Here is a 25,569-nt window from a genome sequence, read left to right on the forward strand (position 1 = left end):
CCACCACCGCCCCAGGGAGATTGTTGCACTGTCAAACACCTCTTACTGTCAGAAAGTTTTCCCTGATGTTTAGTTGGAATCTCCTTTCTAAACAACATATTGGGAGCAACATCTGCATTGCCACAGTTTCCCCGTTACTGCCCCAAATATAAACTATGCATGCTAAGCTAGAAATATTCCATTCTTTCCTTACATACAATGTTTTGACTTTCATTGTTAAATCACAGAAGTTACTTGGAAGTATTAAAAAGGAACTACAACAATACACAATTGTGGCACTTTAATCTTGAATATACCTAGAAGATTTATGTATAATCCTCTACCCCTCTCCAATACCTTGCTGCCCTGCCTAATAAAATCTGAAGGGGAAGAAAGGGAAGAGAGAGCACAAAGAAAGCTATTTTGCACTCTCACAGTTATATGAGCAAGTGACTTGTACCATAAAATTGTTCCAAATGATTTATTTAACGAGTTAAATACAATAAAAGTCAGGCATTTCCATCTGCTTCGTGCGTTAACCAATACCCCTGTGCTATTTTAATTTTAGCCTTGACTGAAGAAATGGCTCATATGTAGAGAGGGTTATTCTCTGAACTGGCTGCTGTTGCATTCTGCATGTAATGTAATGCCAGGAAAAAACAAAGGTCCCTGTAATAAGCAGCAAAACAACATTAACATGACAAGATTCATTGTATCCTAAAGCTAGAAATGTGAAAAAGCAACACCCTATCTTGAACATTTCTCCTTCAGGCCCAGAATATCATTGGAATTTTTTTTTATTCAAAGCCATTCTACAATTTGTCTAGGAGACAGTTCATATATTATATAAAAGCGTGGTGGGGATTGTGGATGATTTGTGGTTGTTTTCATTACCAACCTCTTCAGACAGCCACAATGAGATGTGAGTTCCCAAAACACAATCTATAGTTCACAAATCAAACATGTGGACTAATCTGGATTATCATCTCTTGGTTTAGTAAGTCAAACTATGAATGAGCCTTATGGGGGTGTATGCAAACCATTTGTGGTGACGTCAAACAAACTAAGACTAGTGACTAGTGGGGTGCCACAGGGTTCTGTCTTATTCAACATCTTTATCAATGACTTGGATGATGGACTCAAGGGCATCCTGATCAAATTTGCAGATGACACCAAACTGGGAAAGGGTGGCTAACACCCCAGAGGACAGGATCACACTTCAAAATGACCTTGACAGATTAGAGAACTGGGCCAAAACAAACAAGATGAATTTTAACAGGGAGAAATGTAAAGTATTGCACTTGGAAAAAAAAATATGAGAGGCACAAATACAAGATGGGTGACACCTGGCTTGAGAGCAGTACATGTGAAAAGGATCTAGGAGTCTTGGTTGACCACAAACTTGACATGAGCCAACAGTCTGACGCGGCAGCTAAAAAAGCCAATGTAATTCTGGGCTGCATCAATAGGAGTATAGCATCTAGATCAAGGGAAGTAATAGTGCCACTGTATTCTGCTCTGGTCAGACCTCACCTGGAGTACTGTGTCCAGTTCTGGGCACCACAGTTCAAGAAGGACACTGACAAACTGGAACGTGTCCAGAGGAGGGCAATCAAAATGGTCAAAGGCCTGGAAACGATGCCTTATGAGGAACGGCTAAGGGAGCTGGGCATGTTTAGCCTGGAGAAGAGCAGGTTAAGGGGTGATATGATAGCCATGTTCAAATATATAAAAGGATGTCACATAGAGAAGGGGAAAAGGTTGTTTTCTGCTGCTCCAGAGAAGCGGACACGGAGCAATGGTTCCAAACTACAAGAAAGAAGATTCCACCTAAACATTAGGAAGAACTTCCTGACAGTAAGAGCTGTTTGACAGTGGAATTTGCTGCCAAGGAGTGTGGTGGAGTCTCCTTCTTTGGAGGTCTTTAAGCAGAGGCTTGACAACCATATGTCAGGAGTGCTCTGATGGTGTTTCCTGCTTGGCAGGCGGTTGGACTCGATGGCCCTTGTGGTCTCTTCCAACTCTATGATTCTATGATTCTAAGACCTCTTCAGTTACCAATAGTTTCCTAAGATATGCTTGTCTGCCTGTAGCAAGTAGACGACTCTTGCAAGTGCTACACCACACAGTGCAGAAGTCGCATGGGAAGAAGAAGCTCAGGTTGCTAATGCTTCTTTTCTGGCTTTTCTGGCCAAATTTACAACAGCCATGACGCTAATCCTCTTCCAATGTTAATACTTGTGCAGCATGGACAATGGCTGGTGTTGATTCCAAATGTAGTCCAAAACTTCTGGAGGGCACCACATTGGGGAAGGCTGATGGTAGATTTCTGGACAGCACATCAGACTGGAGCAGGGATGCGGAACCTCTGGTCATTGTACCATATATAATGGCAAGTGTAGGGCAGGTAAATGTTGGGATCTCCGCTCGGCCAAGCTGATAAAGCTCATTTTCCTCTGGCCAAGTCCTTCAGAATCGTCTCCCGACGTGATTAACGGCTTGAGTCTTTGATGAGGCCTCAGGCACATTCCCATCCAGCAGAGAATCAAAGCAGCACACGGAAGTGATGAGATTTATGGCTACATGGCTAAAGAGTTTTATTTCTAACTACGCAGACAGCAAAGAAAAATACATCCTCTCTCTAGGAAAGCAGAGAACAACTGAATAAACAAAGGAACAGAAAACCAGTAACGTCACATCCATCTCCCGTGAGACTTCCAACCGTATGGAATGTGTCTGGAATGTAAACAGAGTCTTGTGACTCTAAGCAGCTGCACAATGGAAAACAGAAACTAACAGTAGATACATAGCAGCCAATGAATCCACAACTGAGAGCCCTCCAACTGTGCATTAGCATGGGAGAGTTGAAGCCTGCCAAAATATACTTTATCGTTAACATATAAGCACTTAGGGGTGTTGCTAAGTGAAAAGTGAGGCTCAAATTCATCAGTGTTATTATCGACGCTCATATGCAGTGATTCCTCCATGCTTTTACAAATCTCCATTTATTTATTTTAATGCACTGGCGTGGAGAAAATTCTCCCGCCTTATTGCGGCATAGTTTAAAATGGACTTTTCTCCATAAGAATGAAGTCTCATAATCATTGGTTCATCTACATATTAAGTAAATGAGTCAAGTGACACAATTCTGGATTGTACTTTCAGGGTACAGGTATGTGTAGTGGGGTTTTTCAAATACATCCTTGTGTGTTAAAAACAGGCACACCTGCAGAAAGGGACTTAGTGTTTCCCTCTCCTTGATTTGCTAGTTTGTTCTGTGCAGGGAGATATTACATGGGGGGTGGGGGGCATTTGGAAACATGACCTCCTTGTCTGTTGTTTGAAGTGGTACACTCTAGAATTCTCAATCTACCACCTTGTTCTGAATAAGAGCAAAACCAATCTCAACCAAGAAATTCAATTTCATTCAGATTTGAAGGCTATAATACTGGGAGTTGTCAACTGCCATACTTAGAGGAAAATATGTGCCCACAGAGTCTCTACCCACTGCCGTTTTGACAGCTCCACAGACATTCTCTCTGCCTATCACCACCTGATGGGCAATTGGAACATTCACTAAGAGTCAGCATGAAAAACTGAATTGGCATGGTGAAAAAAGAGAACTTTCAGCAAGCATAAGCCTTCAGTGATTGTGTGTGTCTTCCATCATATCCCATGATTTCTCCTTTGACAAAAATCTCATCTCTGTCCTGGAAGACTTCCAGTTTTGCACCTGTTGAGATTTAAAAAGCCAAGCACCAAGAGATAACATAACTGGCACTCCATATGGTCCTCTGATACCATATTGCAAGCCCCTTGCAAACTGCTTTAAAAAAAGAGAGAGAAAAGAAATCCTCATCTATAACAAAAAATATATAAGATGGCCTATTTTTTCTTGATATATTTCTGTTCCTTTTTTAAATAAACAACAGTGTGACAGGGTGCCCGTAGTCTTTCTGTCTCACCTGCACAGAGCTACTCGTGAAAGTCTGGTGGCACTGGTAGCAAAAGATGCCAGAAGTAATTGCCATGGCAACAAAGGAACCATGTGACACATGCAGCATATCATGGGAGAACTATCTTACATAATGGTTAGCAGATGCTTTGGTAGCCTGCCATAAGCCTTCCTCCTTTGTAGTTGGATTCTTCTGTTCCTCTGCCCTTTCATAAAGATGGTAAACAATAATGTGATCATAAGAACTCAGGGGCTTGCCTCATTGGATCACACAAGAGTTCCATCTAGTCCAGCCTTATGCTCCCATCAGTGACTACTGAGATGCCGCTGCAAGATCACAAACAGGGCATGAAGGCCATCCACTGTTGTTTTTCACCATATGATGCTCAGATGTTTCATTTACAAAGCATGGCTAACAGCCAATGATAAACGTAGCCTTCATAAATATGTCTCTTCTTTTTTATTTTATTTTAAAAATAATGGATATTATCACATCATGAGATTCTAAAAAATTACAGAATGAAATCATTCCAGATCATTTGTGTTTTGTTTCGGGGCTGCAAAATGGTTGCTCCTTGTTTAAGAGGCTGTTCTGGCCAGGAGAGTAAAAACTACTTCTTCTCCTTCTCCTTCTCCTTCTCCTTCTCCTTCTCCTTCTTCAAATTTGTATACCATGCTTCATGCAACGATCACAGGGCAGTTCACAACATAAAAACAACAACAACATGAGAACACAAAATACATAACAAAACATCTGTTGAGTGGGTGGATGTGGTTTGGGGAAAATGGCAAAGCAGTAAGATTTGCAACTGAGCAAAGATTTGAGGCTAAGTATCCTTGGTCAAAGTCTGGCACCAGCCAATATACCTTGCTGGCTCTCAGATATTCCTTGATTGCAGACTCACATTTGTTTTGCTCCTCCTGGAGTACAGCTGGGCTTTACTGATGAATGAATGCTTCCTATATGCTTATAATCACTTTCAAATGTTCTCATCATTCACAAAGTAACATTTAGTAAGCAGCACTTCTAAAAATACTGTTTCACAATCTCCAGAAAAACCTTAGCAGCAGTTGGTTTTTCTGGGCATAGCCAATTATAAATGACTAGGCATGAGTCAGGTATTTTTATGTATCTACAATCACTGAAATCAAATAATGAGCTGGCTGAAATTGCTCTTCTACATTTATGCGATTCACTTTTGTCCAGAAAACATATTTTTCATCATTGCATGTTTAAGGTCTTGTTTTTGTTTTTGTTTTTACAAAAAAATCAGCAGAATTTGGTGAAACTTTAGGAAATGCTGCGGTTCTGAGAAATTTGGCTAGTGTCATCAAAACACTTCTGGCTTTCTCTCAAAAAGCATCGCCTGACAAGAAATCCCCCAAGTCAGTTTGAACATCACCGACAGCCTAATTTCTGTGGCAACTCTACTTGCAATATTCCATCCACTTACTGCCAGAAATTTCAGCAAAGTGATTAAACTTAGTCGTTGCAGAATTTCATCCTTAGGCTATGATCATAATATGCTTTTCAACCATAGAAACTGTATCGACGTCAGTAGACTTAGGTGCTAAATGCATCCTTCCATAACGTAGGAACTTTAAGTCAATATCCACTGAGACACCTTGAGTTCAATAGGACCCTCCAGTATAGATTATTTTTAAGCTCTAGGAGATGATTCACTGAAAATCAATTGCATGCAACATTATGTGGTCACTTTAACGAAATTAGAGCAGACCAAAGAAGTTGCTAGGACTAGTGGGGAAGGGAGGGAATTGTTTTTCTTGGACTGGTATAATTTTATGTAAAATATGCTATGTTCCCTCCCTTCCCTTATCCCCCCCTTCTGCTTAATTGGCAGGTCACCTTGGCCTGTAGGCCTCACATTTTCATCAATATTTATTTTCAAAGCTGCACTGAAGTTATGAGGATAAACATTTAATTGCATGTCAAATGAGCATTCTGCTTCCAAACTGGACTCTAAACTCATTAGCCCTTAAGGAAAGATGCACTTTCAATTGCAAGATCAAATTAGAGCAATAGCTTCAAAACTCCTAAGCCAAAATGACGGGAAACAGTCCTGATTTGTCACAGCAAAAGTGCTCCCAGAGAAATTGTTGACATTAGAGTGGAATGATGTACATAAGCTGACAGCCCCTAATGCAGCTGGTAATTGTGGACTCTGAAGTAAAGTACTGTATTTGTAAAATAGAAGCTTGATTACATAGGGTGAAGCCAGATCATTTTAAAGCAGCTTGCTAAACATATACCACTATTCATCTGCTGTATGAAAAGGAACTTTTACTACTAGTAAAGCATCACATGTTGAACGTCAAAATCACAATTTATTATTTTGGTCCTTTGAAACTGAGCACAGTGGGGTAGAGATGGGTTTTGCATTACAAAATATAGCCCTCCTTAGCCATTCAAAATTCAGGTACGGTATATTGAATGTGTGAAGGTGGGGGAGGGGAAAGCATTATTACACCCACTGCCTGTACTCTCAACACCCATGCAATGATCTAACCTTCTGCACAGAACACAAGTGCATACAAGCTGTGTGCAAGCTGTACGAACAATCAGAGACCGGACTGCCCATAGACAGCAAATGCATCTACAAGTTGTTGTTTTTATAATGTTCTTCGTTGGTTTTGCAGGTTCTTTCTGTGCAGCTCCAGAGAAGCACTTTGCTGAACTCTTCCTTGCTGCCCTGTTAGTTTCAATATCAATTTTCTGCTGAAGGGGTGAACAATACATCCAGGCTTCTTCTTAGCCTCTCCAATAGCCTGTTGCCAGTCCACCACCTGTCTCAGCTTCAACCTTCTCTCAAAGGTTCGTATCCTCAGACCCTTAACAGAAGTAGCTCAACTGGTGTATTGTTTTCCAGGCAGAATACCCTTCAATCAATTAGATTTCTGGCATATAATTCTCTCACCTCATCAGACCACTTCTCCTTTGCAATGAGTGATCAAGAATTGATGATGATGATGCTGTTCATCATAAGATCTCCGGGCAGTTCGCAGATTTCTACCCAGCTAGCCCATCAGAAGTGAATTTTTTACAATCCTTTAACACAGTATAAAAGGAACCCAGCTTCTGAATCCAGTTTTTTGCAACTAAGTAACTGACACCTGACAGCTACCAACAGATGCTTAGTATTTCAAACTTAGCATTTCACATAACACCATATGCACAGTGAACTCTTAGATGCTCTATAGAAAACAAAACCTTCCACCGTGAACACATTTTTAAATATGTGAAAGATTAAGATATTATTATTATTATTATTATTATTATTATTATACCGCCCTATACCCAGAGGTCTCAGGGTGGTTCACATAAAAAGATCACAGTATACAAAATAAAAATAAAAGCAAAAACTCAATAATACCTCACAAAAGAGCCATATTTTATAAGCAAATGTATAAATCTCCCTTGCCCATGCACTGCAATCATGCTAACAATCAGGCCTCTATGCACCTGTAATGAATATATGAAAATAAAGAGACATGCATTGTTTGACCTTTAGACTGTTTGGGGGACACAATATAGGAAAGGACACAGTAGAGTAGGACACAAACTGGGGAAAACGTATGTGTTATTGACTCTACTGGGGTTTAGACTGACCACCAAAATTATCTTCATTTGGGTACACAATGGCCTTTGTCTATGGATGAGGAATTCAATAAGGTCAGCATCTTGATTTCAGTAACTGAGGCACCATCACATTTGACTGTGAGCAAGAAAATGAAGCTGGAATAGACTGCACAGATGAAATGGGTGGGGTTTTGCAAATGCGAATAGAGTTTATTTTCAGTGGTTTCTGTAAAATTTGGTGGAAGTATATTCAACTAGGTGCATGGCTGAAGTAGGCAACATCAGCCTATTGCTCCAGAGACAGTCTCTGGTGCTAATTTCCAGCCTAAATGTGATATTGAGCATGCCTTTAAATTTTCCCCATATGTGTATAGTTGCTATTATGTGGGCAGGATGGTCTTGGGATCGTATTGAAAACAACATTTCCCTCCACTTACAAAAGCTTTTCTATTAATAGAAACAAGATAAGAAGAGTGGTCACAACACAAGACAATTTCTCAACTTACTGTATTTCAAGCTTTCATCTACCACACAAATAACTTTAATTTGCTTCTCTGGTGTTCTTAAAAGAGACATATGCTAAGTCTGAACTGCTGACAGCAAAATAGATAAATACTTGGAAAGAAAATGTTTGCATTTAAAGAGTTTTGCATAGGTTTTTCAGCTGTGGCAGTACTGTTGAGTTTCAAGCACTTAAGAAAACTGGACTTTGCTTTGGTGGTTCAAGGTAGGTTTTTTCGTGTTGTTTTTGTTTAGAATGAGTAACCAGTGAGGCATGAGCTCTGTTAAGTATAATTGTTTATTTGACGCTAAAATGGGGAATGCTTAAAGCTGTATTACAAAAGGCTTTAACATGGGGAAATTCCACTGAAGTATACGAAGTGAACTCCTTGATGGGTTGATAATTAACAACTGTTGTTTTCTGCTAGCTAACATGTGAGTGTTTAACCTTAGATCAGGTGACAAAGGTATTTGGTTGCAAATTTCCATTTTGAAATGTTCTCAAGCTCTGTGGAAGCATGGATGTGTAAATGGCTCTCCAGGAAAACAACTCCAGGCAAAATGGAAGATGTAAGGAGTGAGACCTTTGCTTGGAATTATCTTTTCTTTCTAAGATGCTGAGCCAATGCTGGACAGCACAAGAACTTATTTGGATGTATCTTTGATGTTTTTTGTTTTGCTTAAAAGAAAGTTCTACAAGTAAAGTTTTGAATAATATCTAATGGGCCTTGACAATGTTTTATTTTCAAAAGGAGTTAGTTTTTATGTGCCCAGTCGCTTCAAGCTGTGCCATATTAACATCTGCAACAAGCACTCCCCTCTACCAACCAAACAATTCTGGGGGGGGGGGACACAACTCTCAAATAATTTTTCAATCATTCAAGTGAAATTTGAAAAGCCCAAATGAGTGAAGTGTATAGTCTTTCTTTCCTGCCTTATCTTACTCCTATGCAGGAGAACTTCCAAGAGGATATTCTTGCCAGGAATCATGAAGTTTGTAGTTTGAAAACTGCAGCCCTGACAAGAAGGGCTCTGTAGCAGTAGTAATAGTAGTAGAATCCAATTTCAAGTTAGGCCTCACTCCAATCTGATGTAGCCAAACTTTTTGATAGCATGTACAGTCAGTATATCACTTGTCCCTGATAGCGCAATCTTAGATGGGCTGACTCTGGCCCTAACTGTGAAAACAGCGGCGGCCAATCCATCAAGCTGCAACAGAGGGGAAAAAGGGAATCAGGGCTAGTCCATTGGTTCTGCTTAAACGTTAGTTATGGTTCATTTCCCTTATCTGTTATTTACAGTAGCTATTCCATCAGGTTTGTGAACTGATTCCCTATCAGTTAGTCATTATTAGAACTTCGTAAGAACTGGCTGAGTTTGCTTCTGCCTGTCCAGCTTCTCCTCCCTCCCTCTCCCCCTTTCCTTTTCTACCATGTCCTTTAAATTATAAACCTGAATGCAGGGACACTAAGTGTTTTCAGCTGAATATCAGGTTTAAAAGGCTTTAAATAAATGAACACATGTCTAGATGTAGAGCTGGAAAAGGTTCAGAAAAGGTCAACCAAAATTATTGATGGGATGGAGCAACTTAACTAAGAAGAAAGGTTAAAACATTTGGGGATTTTTAGTTTAGATAAAATGTGAGTTAACAGGAGACATCATAGAAGTATATAAAATTATGCAAAGCCTAGAGAAAGTAGAGAAAAGCTTTCAACATCTGTCATAACACTAGAATGTGTGGTCAACAAATGAAGCTGAATGTTGGAAGATTCAGGACAGACAGAAGAAAATACTGTATTTTTCTGTCTATATGACTATATTCCCCCCCCCCCCATTTGTAAAGTTTAGAATTGGAGGTCGTCTTACACACGCAATGTTGCAATTATTTCTTTTTTAATTTTGGGCTCAAAAATTAGGGGTCATCTTATACATAGGGTCGTCTTATATGCTGGAAAATACGGTACTTCTTCATAGCGTGCATAGCTGAACTATGGAATCCGCTGCCACAAGAAGAAGTGATGTTCAACTTGGGTGGCTTCAGAACAGGACTTAAACAATTTCATGGAGAATAATACTACCAATGTGTATGTTCTATCTCCACTGTGAGAGGCACTATATCTCTGAATGCTAGTTGTTGGGAATCACAAGTAGGGAGAGTGTTGTTGAGCACAGGTTCTGCTTCAAGGCTTCCCATAGGTTGGCCACTGTAAGAAAAGGATGCTGTTGGCATAATCCAGCAGGCTCTGATTATTTTCTTAGTCCAATGTGTGCATAGAATTGCAGGCCAGATATAACTTTTTTTTTGCAAATGTATAGTGACGTTATAGGTTTCCGAAGTTTAAATACAGATTAGATTAAACCAGAGCTTTTATTTAATCATTTTCTATTGAATACAATTTCTATTTCCCAAAGTTTAAATGTCTTTAGCACAGAGGGAACTGCTTCTCTTTATGACAGGAACAGCTGGGGTTCACTGCAACCCTTGTTATTAGCTAATATTCCCTGCTATTCTATTCTACATTTAAGTTGATTTTGGCCTTCTGATCTCTGTCAAATCTTTGTTCCACAATAGCTTCAATCCCTGGCACATACAAGACAATGGCATTTGCTTTTTCTTATGACTGAGGTATCAGGCAGGAGATATGATTGCTTAATAAAGTAAGCATTTTAAAAAGGTCAAGGACTGTATCTTGACATCCTCTGCCAAGGAAAAATTATACATTTGTGTGCGGTTCGCGCTCATTGACAGTGAAAAGCCCAGCTTCTATTTTCAGTCAGTCCATTCTTGCTTATGCCTCCATTTCAGCTCATCTGCTGAAAAACAAACATTTCCACCCTGTCACTCTGGAACACCAGTAACTCCATACCAGAAATGGACAGTTCTGTGAATGTCACTTGTCTCAGTAACTGAGAATTAATCAGTTGGGTGCTTTGCCTCCTCTTCTTCCTCTTTTTGCAGCTGCAGCCAGAGAAATTCAGTTCTCTTAGGTTCTCATTTTCCCTACCTTAAATTCAGTTCTCCACATTTCTGCAAGCCGTTGTTGTTGTTGTTGTTGTTGTTGTTGTTGTTGTTATCCCATTACATTTTTTGTCAGCATTTTAGTGTGACTTTCTCCCAATAACCCCATTTTGTATGTAATTTTGACTAATGTGCTTGTTTGCGAAAAACCATTTTCCGCAATACAATGTTGTGTTATCTTCACTAACACAATACTTTCTCCTAATATATTCATTTGTAACAAACATTGTTTAGTTCTCCAGAACTGTATCACAAAATCTACGTAAGTGTGAATTTCAAAGGGCATCTATATTTTGGAATGATTATGGCTTGGGAAACCCAGCCAGGAGGGCAGGGTATAAGTGATAAAATGATTATTATAAATTCTTCTTCTTCTTCTTCTTCTTCTTCTTCTTCTTCTTCTTCTTCTTCTTCTTCATTGAAGTACATATTAAGTAGTTTCTCATTAAAACAAAAGTGAATATCTCCCCATCCCTAGTTGGTACCTTCCAATATCTCACAAATTAAAGTAGAGAATCTTCTGTTTGAGGTTTTTGTATGCTGTTTGTCATAATAGCTATTATTTTGGGTGGGGGAAAGTGTTACTGAAAACACAGCCTACATACATGCTGCCATAACTTACCTCTTCAGTAGAAGACAAACCCCCCCACACATAAAAACCTTGCTTGTAGATTTCATTATTTTTGCTTGCAATAGTTATACAGGGGATTATGAGCTTTTCACTTACTTTTTGTCCAGCTCCAATTAAACTTTGGGGAGATTTTACTTCTCCCTTATCAGAGCTGTTCCTTGTGATTTTTACAGAGATAGCATTTTCTGTCTTTGACCTATGGACAGCTTTTAATAGATTTGATTTTTAATAGGTCACTTTCCTTCTCTGCTTCTTTATTCTTTAATTATTCTTGAATGAAGTTCGGACTTCACTATTTCATTTTTAAACGCACACCTGCTTTTCCTTTTCTTCTTCTTTTTACATGAACAAATTTTCTATTGGAATTCTCCTGAATACTCTGTCTTGGATTTTAGACGGATCTCAACTAACCCACATCTAATATCATAGAAGCCTGTTTCCTGGAATTTACCTTTGGCTCCTGTCATTTTAGATGTAGGTAATTTTAACATTGCTGGAACAGATCTGCATGGATACTCAGCCAACTGTGCCAGACTAATAAAATACCATAGAAATAAACTGCATTTGAAAGGCATACAAGTGTATTTTAATTACATTTATTTGAATGAGATTTAGGTGTTTCTCTCTTTGTCTGAGTGTGCTCTTTAGGATTAACAATCAGGATATGATTTATGAACCAGTTTTGTTTTTTGTATTTTGTGTGTGTTAAATTACCATCTTTCTCCTGTCAAGATATGAAGTCATTGAATCAATTAATGCATTATTTAAAAATAATGATCATAGGTCAAAGCAGAGCATTCTATAATTGAGTAGTAGCTTTGAACTAAACAAGTAATTACTTGTCAGCCCCTGGTACAATCATTTATATTCCTGATCAAACATAGGTTAAGAAAAAACAGCCTCTGCCTCATTATGATACTCAAATTTTCATTATATAATGCTACATCTGTCAACTATGAATTTAATTGATTTACAGTGCTTTTGATTTTCTCCTTTTCTTCCTTTTAGCAGAAAACAAGTGTGCTATATATGGGTTAATAGAAGTTGAAAGGGGAATGTGCATACATTCTAGTGGATGTTCACAGAAAGTCATGGGGAATATGCACAACAAAAATAGGAGAAAGACGGAATTTTGTGCAGTGCCCGATCAATACATAAGGTGGAAGTGCCGTGGTACCTCAGGTTAAGTATTTAATTCATTCTGGAGGCCTGTTCTTAACCTGAAACTGTTCTTAACCTGAAGCACCACTTTAGCTAATGGGGCCTCCCACTGCCGCCATGCCGCCAGAACACGATTTCTGTTCTGATCCTGAAGCAAAGTTCTTAACCCGAGGTACTATTTCTGGGTTAGTGGAGTCTGTAGCCTGAAGCGTATGTAACCCGAGGTACCACTGTAACATTAAAATTGCAATGGCCATGAATTCTCATAAAGTACCAAGTTCCTCTCTCTCATCTGTAACACAACTTCTTGGCGGAAAGCAAGTGTTGTGTCACCGAACTATGGCACAACTTGCCTCATATTCTGACATTATTACACTATGCATTTCCTTATTTCCACTTGGCACCATTTGCATCTGGCAGTTGGAAATCTATAGCTGAGTGATACCAGAACATGGGGTAAATTGTACTGTATGTTAAGGAGAGCAAGGCGTATAATGAATGCAAGTTAACATAAACTGAAAACAACGAACGCAAGCGTAACAATGGAGTAAGTCAAGAATCAGTAAGTGAAGTCATTGAATTACATCAAGTAATAAACTTATCTGGTAACGTCATGGCATGATCCAGCAGGATAAGCAGCTGAGGATGCAGTGGACCTCTGGCTCAATTGGCTGATTCCCGCCTCAGCTGGCATTAAGTCTCCAGCTCTGGCTCAGCTGAAGATACACCAGCGTAACTTGCTCATCTTAGCTGAGCCAAAAATGGCTGAGCCGAGGCCGGTCCCCAGACATTTTTGCCAGACAAAAATGCTCCTCTTCAATCAGGCCTTTGGCTTATTAATATCTTATACCACTTTTTAAAGTGTTTGTGGGAGGCGCTGTGGGGAGGGTGTTTTGGTTTGTTTGTTTGGGTTTTTTTTGTTCTTGCTTTTATCTTGCATTTTCTGCTTTTACATTGTATTTGTATGTTGGGAACTTCCCTAAGAACTGCAGATGAAGGGTGGTATACTAACTAACTAACTAACTAACTAACTAACTAACTAACGTGGTACCTTGGGTTAAGAACTTAATTCATTCTGGAGGTCCGTTCTTAACCTGAAACTGTTCTTAACCTGAGGTACCACTTTAGCTAATGGGGTCTCCCGCTGCCGCCGCGCGATTTCTGTTCACATCCTGAAGCAAAGTTCTTAACCCGAGGTACTATTTCTGGGTTAGCGAAGTCTGTAACCTGAAGCGTCTGTAACCCGAGGTACCACTGTAACTAACTACTGAAGAATCTTGTACCACCAGAAAGATTTCATGTAGAAATCCAGTTCGACGCTTCTCTTTGATATAGCTTGGCAACTATTCATGTTGGATCTTCCTTGCAGAAATTGTGAAATCAAACAAGCTGAAAAGAATTGATAGGGATAAATTACAAATTGCAGTTTGAATTGGATTGAGATAAGTGGAATCATTTCCAGATAAAAAGGGAACAGTGATACCTAGAAGAGTGCCTGTAAATAGTACAAAATGAACTACTGGAGCCACAACCAGGCAGGGAGATGCCAGCTGTCTGTCAGGGAGGTCTAGTTCTGAGAGGACCAGATTGCCTCTGCCAGTGTGTCTAGATCATGTTCCCCTCCCCACTGCCTCTTCACTCTCCCATAGGTATCTGATTGGCAAGCCTGAGAACCAGATGCAGGACTAGACGGGCCATTGGCCTGATCCAGCAGGCTGTTCTTATATTCTTCCAGAAAGCATCCCCACTGCCAGGAGGTTTGAATTGCAGCTCTGCCTCACTGGGCAAGCCACTTACGCTTGTAGCATATATACATGCAAGACCATTATGATTTGCATTATTGCAGCAACCCTATTTAAACTCATTTTGCATAATTAGAAGTCCTTATTGCACAAGTTCCCTCTACGCATACACAAATGAGTAGAGGATGGAGAGAGGCCACATCTCCTGGCAGCTGCCTTTTGAGAGAAAAAATGCCCATTCAATTAAATACAGATTTAGATGTGTATTTTGAGAGGAAAAAACATGCATTTAAATAAAAAATTTAGAGGATGAAAAATCTCACATCAATGCAGAAATGGAACACAAACAGAGTTATAGCTAAATAAAAAACATGAAAGTGACACAGAACAGGATTTGCCTATCCCTATATAATAGTATGGGACGCGGGTGGCGCTGTGGGTAAAACCTCAGTGCCTAGGACTTGCTCATCGTAATGTCGGAGGTTCGAATCCCTGTGGCATGGTGAGCTCCCGTCGTTCGGTCCCAGCTCCTGCCCACCTAGCAGTTCGAAAGCACCCCTAAGTGCAGGTAGATAAATAGGTACTGCTTTATAGCGGGAAGGTAAACGGCATTTCCGTGTGAGGCACTGGTGCTGGCTCACCAGTTGCAGCTTCATCACACTGGCCACGTGACCTGGAAGTGTCTTCGGATGGCGCCGGCCTCTTGAGCGAGATGAGCGTGCAACCCTAGAGTCGGTTACGACTGGCCCGTATGGGCAGGGGTACCTTTACCTTTACCTATATAATAGTATATAATAGGGACGCGGTTGGTGTTGTGGTCTAAACCACTGAGCCTCTTGGGCTTGCTGATCAGAAGGTTGGCAGTTTGAATCCCTGCTCCCGTTGCTCTGTCCCAGCTCCTGCCAACCTGGCCGTTCAAAAACACGCCCCAAAGTGCAAGTAGATAAGGTAAACGGCGTTTCTGTGCGCTGCTCTGGTTTTGGTGTTCTGTTGTGCCAGAAACGGCTTAGTCATGCTGGCCACATGACCTGGAAAAACTGTTTAGGGGAGTTTTTGATGTTTTATCGTATTTTTACTATTCTGTTGGGAGCCGCACAGAGTGGCTGGCGAAACCTGGCCAGGTGGGCGGGGTATAAATAATAAAATTCTGCCCTTCATGCAGTGTAATTCAGAACAATGTGAGTCTAACCATGTCAACGCTGCGCCTATAGGGACCGTATGGAAGGGAAAGGTGGCACGATCTTGCTGCCATCATGTGCAATTGCCAGAGGCCATTAGAGCAATATGAATCTCTGCCAAGCACTCTGTGAATTTATGAAGTGCATCCAGAGGCAAGCCGCCAATGGCATCATTCCTGCTGATCCAACTCTAAAGAAATTGGGGAAAAGAGTGCGATAGGACTGGGCAATTGGAGATATCACCAGATACAAAGGGTGGGTTAAAAAAAAAATTAGACTCAAAGAACCTACAGCTTTTAGTGACATTTGGAAAGAAGGATGTGAAGAATTTTCTTTCTTCTAAAAGGAGAGCCGTGCTGCCTTGCAATTGCATAGAGCAGTAGTGGCCCTGCTGAGAAATATATGGACCGTGTTCCGCTCATTTTATTTTCTCATGTTGAAAACAGCTGATGAGTTCTCCAGCTGAGGCAGAACTTCTACAATTAGATTTCCTTCTGTTCGTTTGTTACATTTCTATCCCACTCTTCCTTCAAGGAGCTCAAGGTGGCAGACACAGGGGTATCCCATTTTTAAGCAGCAGTAGCAAAAACAGCAACCATGTGAGACAGAGTATTCTGGGAGATAATGAATGGTCTTTGAAGAAGGGTGGGATACTCAGGGGGGAAGGTGGAAAGACTCTTGGAACTCTCCTCTGGCTATGCCCCTCTCCCAGTACCACACGCCTTCCTGTCCCACATCTAACCATGTGCTTCCCTAAAGGGTAAAGGTAAAGGGACCCCTGACCATTGGTCCAGTCGTGGCCGACTCTGGGGTTGCGGCGCTCATCTCTCTTTATTGGCCGAGGGAGCCGGTGTACAGCTTCTGGGTCATGTGGCCAGCATGACTAAGCCGCTTCTGGTGAACCCAAGCAGTGCACAGAAACGCCATTTACCTTCCCACCAGAGTGGTACCTATTTATCTACTTGCACTTTGACGTGCTTTCGAACTGCTAGGTTGGCAGGAGCAGGGACCGAGCAACGGGAGCTCACCCCATCACGGGGATTCAAACCGCTGACCTTCTGATTGGCAAGCCCTAGGCTCTGTTGCTTAACCCACAGCGCCACCCGCATCCCATGTGCTTCCCTGCTCCCCACTAAAATTTCTCATGGAACAGTGATAATGCCTCTTGCTTGCCTGCATGAAGGGTGTGAGGGTATGTAGAAACTAGACTAATGTACAAAGGTAAAAATTGCATTTGTTGCTCTGCTAATTTTTGCCTTTGATCTCGCCCGCCGCTGTCATTTCCCCCCTGGATGGTTTGCATAGGTGGTAATGTGACCCTGGAACAGCAAAATGCTCCCCACTCATGTCCTGTCTCTAGAATATCCAGTGACATTTTAAAGCCAAGCCTTAAATCAAACAGAGAGTCAATTTAACAACCCTCTAAAGCAACCCTCTAAAGCTCTAAATGGCTTGGGACCAAGACATCTCTTTGCAGCTTACTTTAATATGTGTGGCATGTAGTCTGATGAATATCCTTCTTCTTCTCAATTTCCTCAAGGGCCTAAAAGAGACCGGGTCTTTTAAACTAAAACAGCCTTATTGAATGTCCTCCCTGGGCCACAGTGACCCTCATATCGGAAAAACCTGGCTTCTTAAAATAATCTTCAGAAATCATGTGGCATGAATTTGTTTCCAATGTTCATAGCATTGTAGAATTGTAGAGCTGGAAAGGGACTGCAAGGGCCATCTAGTCCAATCACCTGCAATTCAGCATTTTTTTGTCCAATGTGGGGCTCGGACCCATGACCCTGAGGTCCAGAGTCTTGTGCTGTATTGTTGATTGTATAGTTTTCTGTGGGGTTTGCTGTGATGTGGTCCAAGCTATTTAGAGCTTTAAAGGGAAGAATCAGTACTTTGAATGAGATGTGCTGCTACATAATTGTTATCCCCTTTTCCCCTTTAGATAGCCATGTGTATTACTTCAGTTGTGAAGCGCAAAATTAATTCTTCTCTTCTGTCTACCACCACAACTCTTTGCTTCAAAACTCCTTCTACATTCCTGATGTGTTAGAGAGAGAAAACAACCTATCAAGCCAGCTAACAAAAAAACAACAACTTTGCAGACTCTGATTTAATTTTTCCTCTCTCTGAAAATGTGCAGTACAGACAACTCCCATTTTGTGTGCGTTCGAGGCCCGAAGGACTCCTGATGAACACACCATTTTCAGCCCCAGAAGGTGGGGGGCAGTTTTTATACATGCCCCACCAACATGTTTGGTACCTTGGAATGCAACCCCTGCACAAATGGGGGAGTTGCCTGTAATTGAATTTAAAAACTCACATAAATCATAGCACCATCATGACTGCAGGAATAGAATGGCAACTACTTCTGCTGCTCTGATATGAAACTTGGAAATAGAAAAGGGATAATATAATAATTAAATAAGCCTTTGTAACCAAGTCTGAATTGAACCTGGAAACTGACAACCAAGGTAGGTGGGCCAATACCAAGTAAAATGCTCAATCCAACCAGAAGCATTTTGAATCAAGTGAAGTTTCCAGACACTGTTCCTAGACAGGTCATGCCTCTTATTAAAGCATGAATCCTTTTGGCCTATCCAGAAAAAAACCTTATAGATACTAGCAGTACCTGGGCGTTCAGATAATGCAGTGAGCAACTCTCCTCTGTGTGTGAGTTTCAGACTAATACGATACTTTAATTGATTTGCTTCTTGTGCACACTTGTAAGTCTGGAAATCACTGAGCTAGAGCTATTTCATCAGGTGTATAAAGCAGTCTGGGAAGTTGGCAGGTATGTATAAATGAACACAATGGGGGACAAGGGAGAGACTCCAACAGTGGTGCTAAAGGCAAAGGAAATGCAGGCAGTACAACATATGATTGCTTCACTGTTAGATGAAATGCAGATGGATGTGCAAACCATTGTTCCGGATCAATGTGGAAGCATTAGATAATTTCATAATTTTAAACAATATTTTGGTCTTCTCAACATGCATATCAAAATACCTCACAAATGCCAAATGTATGGAACAAAGCCACTTGTCAGGTGCTGTTGCGGTTCCTCGAGAGTAAGCAGGCAGGACTCCGACCTGTGTTTAACAGGCTTTATTTTGGGGCAAACTATTTACAGTGAAGAGCCCCAAGGCTCATGTCTGGCTCAATCGCTAACAGAATCTGGGAGTGGCCTTTTTTTGTACCTCCCCCAACATAAAAGTTTCATTAACTCCAACCTTTTTCACCCCTCCCTGCACCTCAGACTACTGTGCATGATGGGCAATGGCAAGGGCGTGCTTCCCCCCTTTCCGGCTTGCTCAGGAGCGGCGTTAAGGCTCTCACTAGCATCCTCTGGTCCTTGTACCTCTTCTCCACTGGAGGTGGGGCTTTCCTCCTCTCTGGAAGAGGAACTGCTTCGCAAGATTTTCGGAGGCTCCCTGTAACACAACTGCCCTTCTATTTCTCGCCTCTGAGCCAATGGAAGTTCCCTGACACCACTCATTCCCAAATTCCGCACAACCAGATAAAAGCAGGGCGGTTAGTAGTAGCGAATTGCAACCATCTAAGAAAACCAGAGAAATTCCCTGCTTTCATTTAATCAAAAATTGTGGTTTCAGACACCATTCTGGTTGACTTAAAGACATGATTCATTGATAAATGCAGAGCGCCTGGTTGTTTAATCATATGAATCCAGGCCATCTGAATCCACCTAGGGATGCAGGGGCACAGAAAGAGAGCGGACGTTCTGGGTCTCCCAACCCCCTGAAATTGTATCTGGAAGTGGCCCATGGGCAGATACTTCAGTTCTGTCTCTTGTATTAGAACAAAGCCTGCCATACAGGGCTGATGCTAGGAAATGGTTGGTAGCCACTTGGCCTTGCTCAGTGCTGCACAAGAAATAAACAAATGAACAGGGTTGAGGTAGGTGTCAGAATTGTCCAAGGATGCCAACCCCAAATAAAGACATTCAGAAGCACATTCATGATGCTAACGATTTCACCAAAATGATCAAGGGGATTGAGCAACTCTCCTATGAGGAAAGGTTTCAGCATTTGGTGTGTGTTTTTTAGTTTAGAGATAAGGCAAATAATAACATAATGCATGGCACAGAGAAAGTGGATAGAGACTACTTTTTGTCCCTCTCTCATGACACTGGAACTTGTGGACATGAAGCTTAAAGTTGGAAATTTCAGGATAGATAAAAGAAAGCACTTCTTCACATAGTGCATCTGTCCATCTCAAGAGACAATGGAGTGTGCCTCCGGGGGTGAAGTCAAATTGCTGGAGAATCACAGTGCCTGCTGCGGCTAGAGAGAGAAGTAACTCATAACTCCCGCCTCTCTGGAGCACAAGCAGAGTACTGGGCATGGAGGTCCTGGGCCACCCAAATGACCAAACCCACCCCCTAGGCCTCACTGATGTGGTCCAAAGGAAAGCAGTGCAATGCATTTGGTGCCAGCTTGGCTGTTGGAGTTGCCAGAAGGAAGCATACAAGGCGCCATCCAAATGTGTTAGGGACTCCACTCCTGATTTGTATAGGTTTTACTCCTTAGCCTTTTCTTCTCCTGAAGATGCCACACAAGGCAGTGGAGGTTTAGAATCAGAGTTTTCCTTGTCCTAGATGGACTACCTTCCCATGTTAACAAGCACCATCTGCCCTTCTGCCCATGCAGTAACTGTCTTCTTGACTGTTGGACCCACTATTGGTCTCGTCCACTAAATCTGCCAGAGCCTGTCTTCACATGCAGAGGAAGTCCCTAATTCACTGAGGGTTTGAGACCCATCAGCTACCCCCACCTGGTTTAGCTGGCCAGTCAAAGCCGTTTCCCTGGGAGTGGCCACTGTTGGATGCTGGCAGCCTCTATGAGTGACAGGCAAGAGCTGAGTGCAGGGTGGGGACCAAAGGTGAACAAACTACCCCAGAAGGAGCACAATGTGTCCCTTACCAGAGGTACTACCCTTTATATGGAGCTTATGGAATTTAAAGGCGTAAAGTCCTTTAAACTCAATGCAGTTTGCTTCTGAGCAAGCATGCATAGGATTGGACTGACACATGTGTTGTGCATTTCTCTTTTAAATGTCACAAAATGCAGCCACCGTTATGTTTTTAACGTGCATTGAAGACACAAAGATAATAGATTGTACAAGTAAAAGTGAACAAAGAGACAGCTTTGGGAACTCTAATAACCATCAGACACTAATGAAGCATTAGAATGCTGTTGTGATTACACACTTACAAGCCATTTGCAGCCCTAAGTTCATAACATTGTACATGCTTCTAATGCTGGAGTGCCATGAGCTGCCTTTTCATTATATATTATTGTCTCATATTTATGATGTGACATTTTTGCTAAATACGGCTAAGGAAAAATCCATCATGAAAAGGTCTGTTAGATTATAGGCTCCAAGAAGCTGCCCTTTTAGCACAGACATAAATTTGCTTCAGCTAATAACATGGCCTGTTTGGAATGTAATCAGCACACTTACAGGTAAGAAACTTCCAGGGGAGGCCATTATAGCCTTTAAAACTAGAACAAGTCACCTTGAATTGGGGGGGGGGGAGAGAAATATACTTACATTTAACCTTAACTACAAAGTTTAGCTCAACCCCCACTATTTTGCAATGTGAGTTCAGGACTGTTCCTTCTGCAAGGTCTTCCGGAAGTGACACAAATGAAAGAACACATCAGGAGAAAGAGAATTTAATTTTCATTCTGGAAGATAATAATAACGACACAAAAGGTACAGTCCGTGATTTGCACTGTGAGGCTGTGCATCACCCCTCATTATTCAAAGGGTCAGTTCACAGGAGATTCCCTCCCAGCCCACATTTGACAAGCAAGCAGTACTTGCATAGAAATGGCAAATGATTTTATTGGTAATTTTAATGTATATTTAATAATAATAATAATAATAATAATAATAATAATTTATTATTTATACCCCTCCCATCTGGCTGGGTTTCTCCAACCACTCTGGGCGGCTTCCAACAAAACACTAAAATACAATAACCTATTAAACATTAAAAGCTTCCCTAAACAGGGCTGCCTTCAGATGTCATCTAAAGGTCTGGTAGTTCTTCGTCTCTTTGACATCTGGTGGGAGGGCATTCCACAGGGCGGGTGCCACTACTGAGAAGGCCCTCTATCTGGTTCCCTGTAACCTCATTTCTCATAGAAAGGGAACTGCCAGACGGCCCTCGGCACTGGACCTCAGTGTCTGGGCAGAACGATGGAGGTGGAGACGTTCCTTCAGGTATATTGGACCGAGGCCGTTTAGGGCTTTAAAGGTCAGCACCAACACTGAATTGTGCTCAGAAACGTTTATGTAAACTACTTAGTAGTTTTGATGATTAAGAGACATATTCGAGTGGTATATAAATTCATGTTAAATAAATAAGCTAATGAGATCAAGGGGCTGGAAGCAGCTTCCCTCTGATGAAAGGTCATAGCATTTGTAGCTTTTTAATTTAGGGGGGAAACAGAATTGAGGTATGTAAGGTATATAAGATTTTAAATGGTCGTGGAGTGGGTAGGAAGAACTTTTTCTCCCTCTCTCATAATGTTAGAGCTTGGAGCCATCAAATGAACCTGTATGTTAGAAAATTACATACAGACAAAAGAAAGTGCTTCATCACGTAGTTAACCTATGGAACTTGCTATGACAGTATGTAGTAATGGTTGTTGGATAGCTTTAAAAGGGTTTAGATAAATTCACGAGAGAGAAAGCTATCAATTACTACTTATAATTCTTTGGTGATCATTCATAGCCAAGTAAGATTGTCTTCCCTAAACATGGTTTTAAAAGTGACTGTGGAGGCCAATTCTGGACCCACACATCCTTCTACAGTGAGGACATAGGTTTCTGGATGAGAGTTGATCATGGTGAGGGTTTGCCAAGCGTGCCTTCATCTTAGCATGTTTCTCACTTTCGACCTGAGTTCAAGCGTCTTCAAAACTCATGACATCTTTAGTAAAGGCTGTTCTCCAATTGGAGCGCTCGCAGGCCAGTGTTTCCCAGTTGTCAGTGTTTATGCTACATTTTTAAAGATTTGTCTTGAGAAAGCCTTTGAACCTCTTTTGTTGACCACCAGCATTACACTTACCATTTTTAAGTTCAGAATAGAGTAGTTGCTTTGGAAGATGATAATCAGACATCCGCACAACATGACTAGTCCAACAAAGCTGATGTTGAAGAATCATTGCTTTGACACTGGTGATCTTTGCTTCTTCCAGTACACTGGCATTAGTTCGCCTGTCTTCCCAAGTGATTTGTAAAAAATTTCGGAGACACTGCTGACGGAATCTTTCAAGGAGTTAGAGATGGTCTTTATACGTGGTCCATGTTTCATAAGCATATAGCAAGGTTGGTAGTACAATAGCTTTGTAAACAAGCGTTTTGGTTTCCCTGCAAATGTCCTGGTCCTCAAACACTCTGCACTTCAATTGGGAGGAAGCCGTCCTTGCAGAGCTCAGGCAATGCTGGATTTCAGCATCAATGTCTGCCCTTGTGGAAAGATAACTGCCCAGGTAGCTGAAGTGACCAACATTTGTTGCACTGCAGATGCATTGTTTTGTGCTTGTTGGTGCAGCACTTTGGTTTTTTGGATGTTGAGCAATAGGCCAAGTTTTTCGTAAGCTTCTGAGAAGATATTTAGGGTGGTTTAGAGGTCATCCTCTGAGTGTGCACACACTACGTTGTCATCAGCGTACTGAAGCTTCATGACGGAAGTTACAGTAATCTTACTCTCTGCTTTCAGCTTGCTTAGATTAAATTGCTTTCCATCTGTTCAATATATGATTTCTACTCCAGAGGAGAGTTTCCCTTTCATAAAGTGTACCAATGACTACTAGTCATGATGGCTGTGCCCTGCCTCTACTATTGTATGTGATACACCTCTGAATGCTAGCTACTGGGGAGGACATCTGTGGAAAATGTTGATGGGCTCATGTCCTACACGCTGGCTTTTCTTAAGCATCTTGCTGGTCACTGTGAACAGGATCCTGGACCTGATCCAAAAGATTTCTTCTTAAATTGTTATTATTTATTTGATTTATCATCTGCTGTTCACCAGGGATGGTCACAGTAATTAAAAAAATACAATATCAAAAATAGTTTAAAACCAAATTACAGACCTCCGAAGACTGCTTTGGAGCAACTAAGAATTGAATTGATGGGAGAACCACCATGTGGGTGGGTCATTAATTCTGGTTGCTTGCTGAAGAAAAAGACTTCAATACAGTGCCCTGTTCTTATGACAAGTAAAGGCCAGCTTGCAGCAGGCTGCAAACCATGCTGTGCTCACGCTATTCCTTATTGTAAGGTTTGGGAGGGGAATTCACCTGTGCAAGCACTTTTCCTCAAATGCTTGTAACATCCTTAACATATAGATTGCCCTTGACAGAAAGCAAGTAATACAGATACAATGAGAAGAATAGAACTTCAGAACAAGAATGGTATCACTATGAAAATTAATGATGTGGAAATCAAGGCACAGACAAAATGTAGAGCAATGATAAAAAGAAGAAATAAATTGCAACTTTCCATGCAAAAGAAGATAAAAGGAAACACACATAACATTAATAGAAATAAGAGCTATAATTTATGCTGTTTACAAGGCAGCTGATAAAAGTTATCCCTGTCAGCTGAACTTGTTTTAAAATGGACCATTGTTTCTTTAGAAAATATTTAACATGTGTGAATAATTAACTTTCCCAACTATTGTGGTTTCTTTGTCATTTGAGGACAAACACAATTTCCCCTTAAAACATATTTTCTCTCCTCATGAATATTTGAGTTCCCTGCCTGACCTAAAAATAATGAATAGAAAATTGTAGACTATTAAGGCCATAAATCTGTCTCACACGATCTGCTAAAGCATTGAAGCTTTAGGACAGGAGATGCTGTCCAATGTCAAAGTAGACTTCACGATTTGGCACTTTGCTCTATATCTTGATTTTCAAAACAACCAAGTTTTTGCTATCTAGAATTTTGCTCTACAGGTCAGTGAAAACTAACTGATCCCACCTTCTAAAAGGCAATAAATAAAGCATGAATCAGATCCTTTATATATATATAATATTTAGGTATATGTCTGTCACCTTTCAGGTGAAGATGGGGAAGCTATGGCCCTCCAAATCCTGTTGGTCTATAACTTCCATCATCCCTAACCATTGTCATGTTACTTGAGCTTGATGGGAAGTCCAACAAAATTTGGAGGGTCATAGGTTTATCACCCCTGTTTTGAAGCACAGTCCTTCTAAGGTGTGTTCCATAAAGCATAAAAATGAAATATACCTACTCATTAAGAAAGCACTCATCCCACCCCCACCGCCGAATAAAACACCATCCACAGACAATTTGATCGAATAAAACTAAATAACAATAGCATTGCTAAGCACAGCAATATCAACTACAGCAGGCAAGTAACACACCATTAAAAACAGGCTAAAACAAATCCCAGCACCATTTTCACAGCAACAGCTACATAATTTATGAAAAAGCAAGTTGAAAATGAATGGGTCTTCAAAACCCACTTATAAACCTGGAACAAACTGTGCTGCAGGCCTGCATTAAGAACTCTGCCTAGACTGGAGGGGGCGGCAGGGACCCTGCTAATAAACCATATAAGTTTCCAAACCTGTTGGGTGGGGGGAGGGCCTGGAAATAATAGTCAAGGTTCAAGAGACATAACTACCAGCTTTTAATTGCGGCAAAGCTTGGCATGCATTAACATCAGTTTGCTAATGTCTATGCTTAGCAACACACCATTTGTTGCTTGTTTTTTGCATTGAAGCATGCTGTGAAA

The 25,569-nt window shown here is 41.0% G+C and overlaps 1 protein-coding gene across 5 annotated transcripts in view; it reads right to left on the reverse strand.

The window, feature by feature from the left end:
- CSMD3 (CUB and Sushi multiple domains 3) overlaps positions 1 to 25,569 on the reverse strand; it is a 592,920-nt gene that overhangs the window by 455,246 nt on the left and 112,105 nt on the right. The window lies entirely within an intron of this gene.

Source organism: Podarcis cretensis (genome assembly GCF_951804945.1).
Source record: "Podarcis cretensis genome assembly, chromosome: 7".
Taxonomy (NCBI): Eukaryota; Metazoa; Chordata; class Lepidosauria; order Squamata; family Lacertidae; genus Podarcis; species Podarcis cretensis.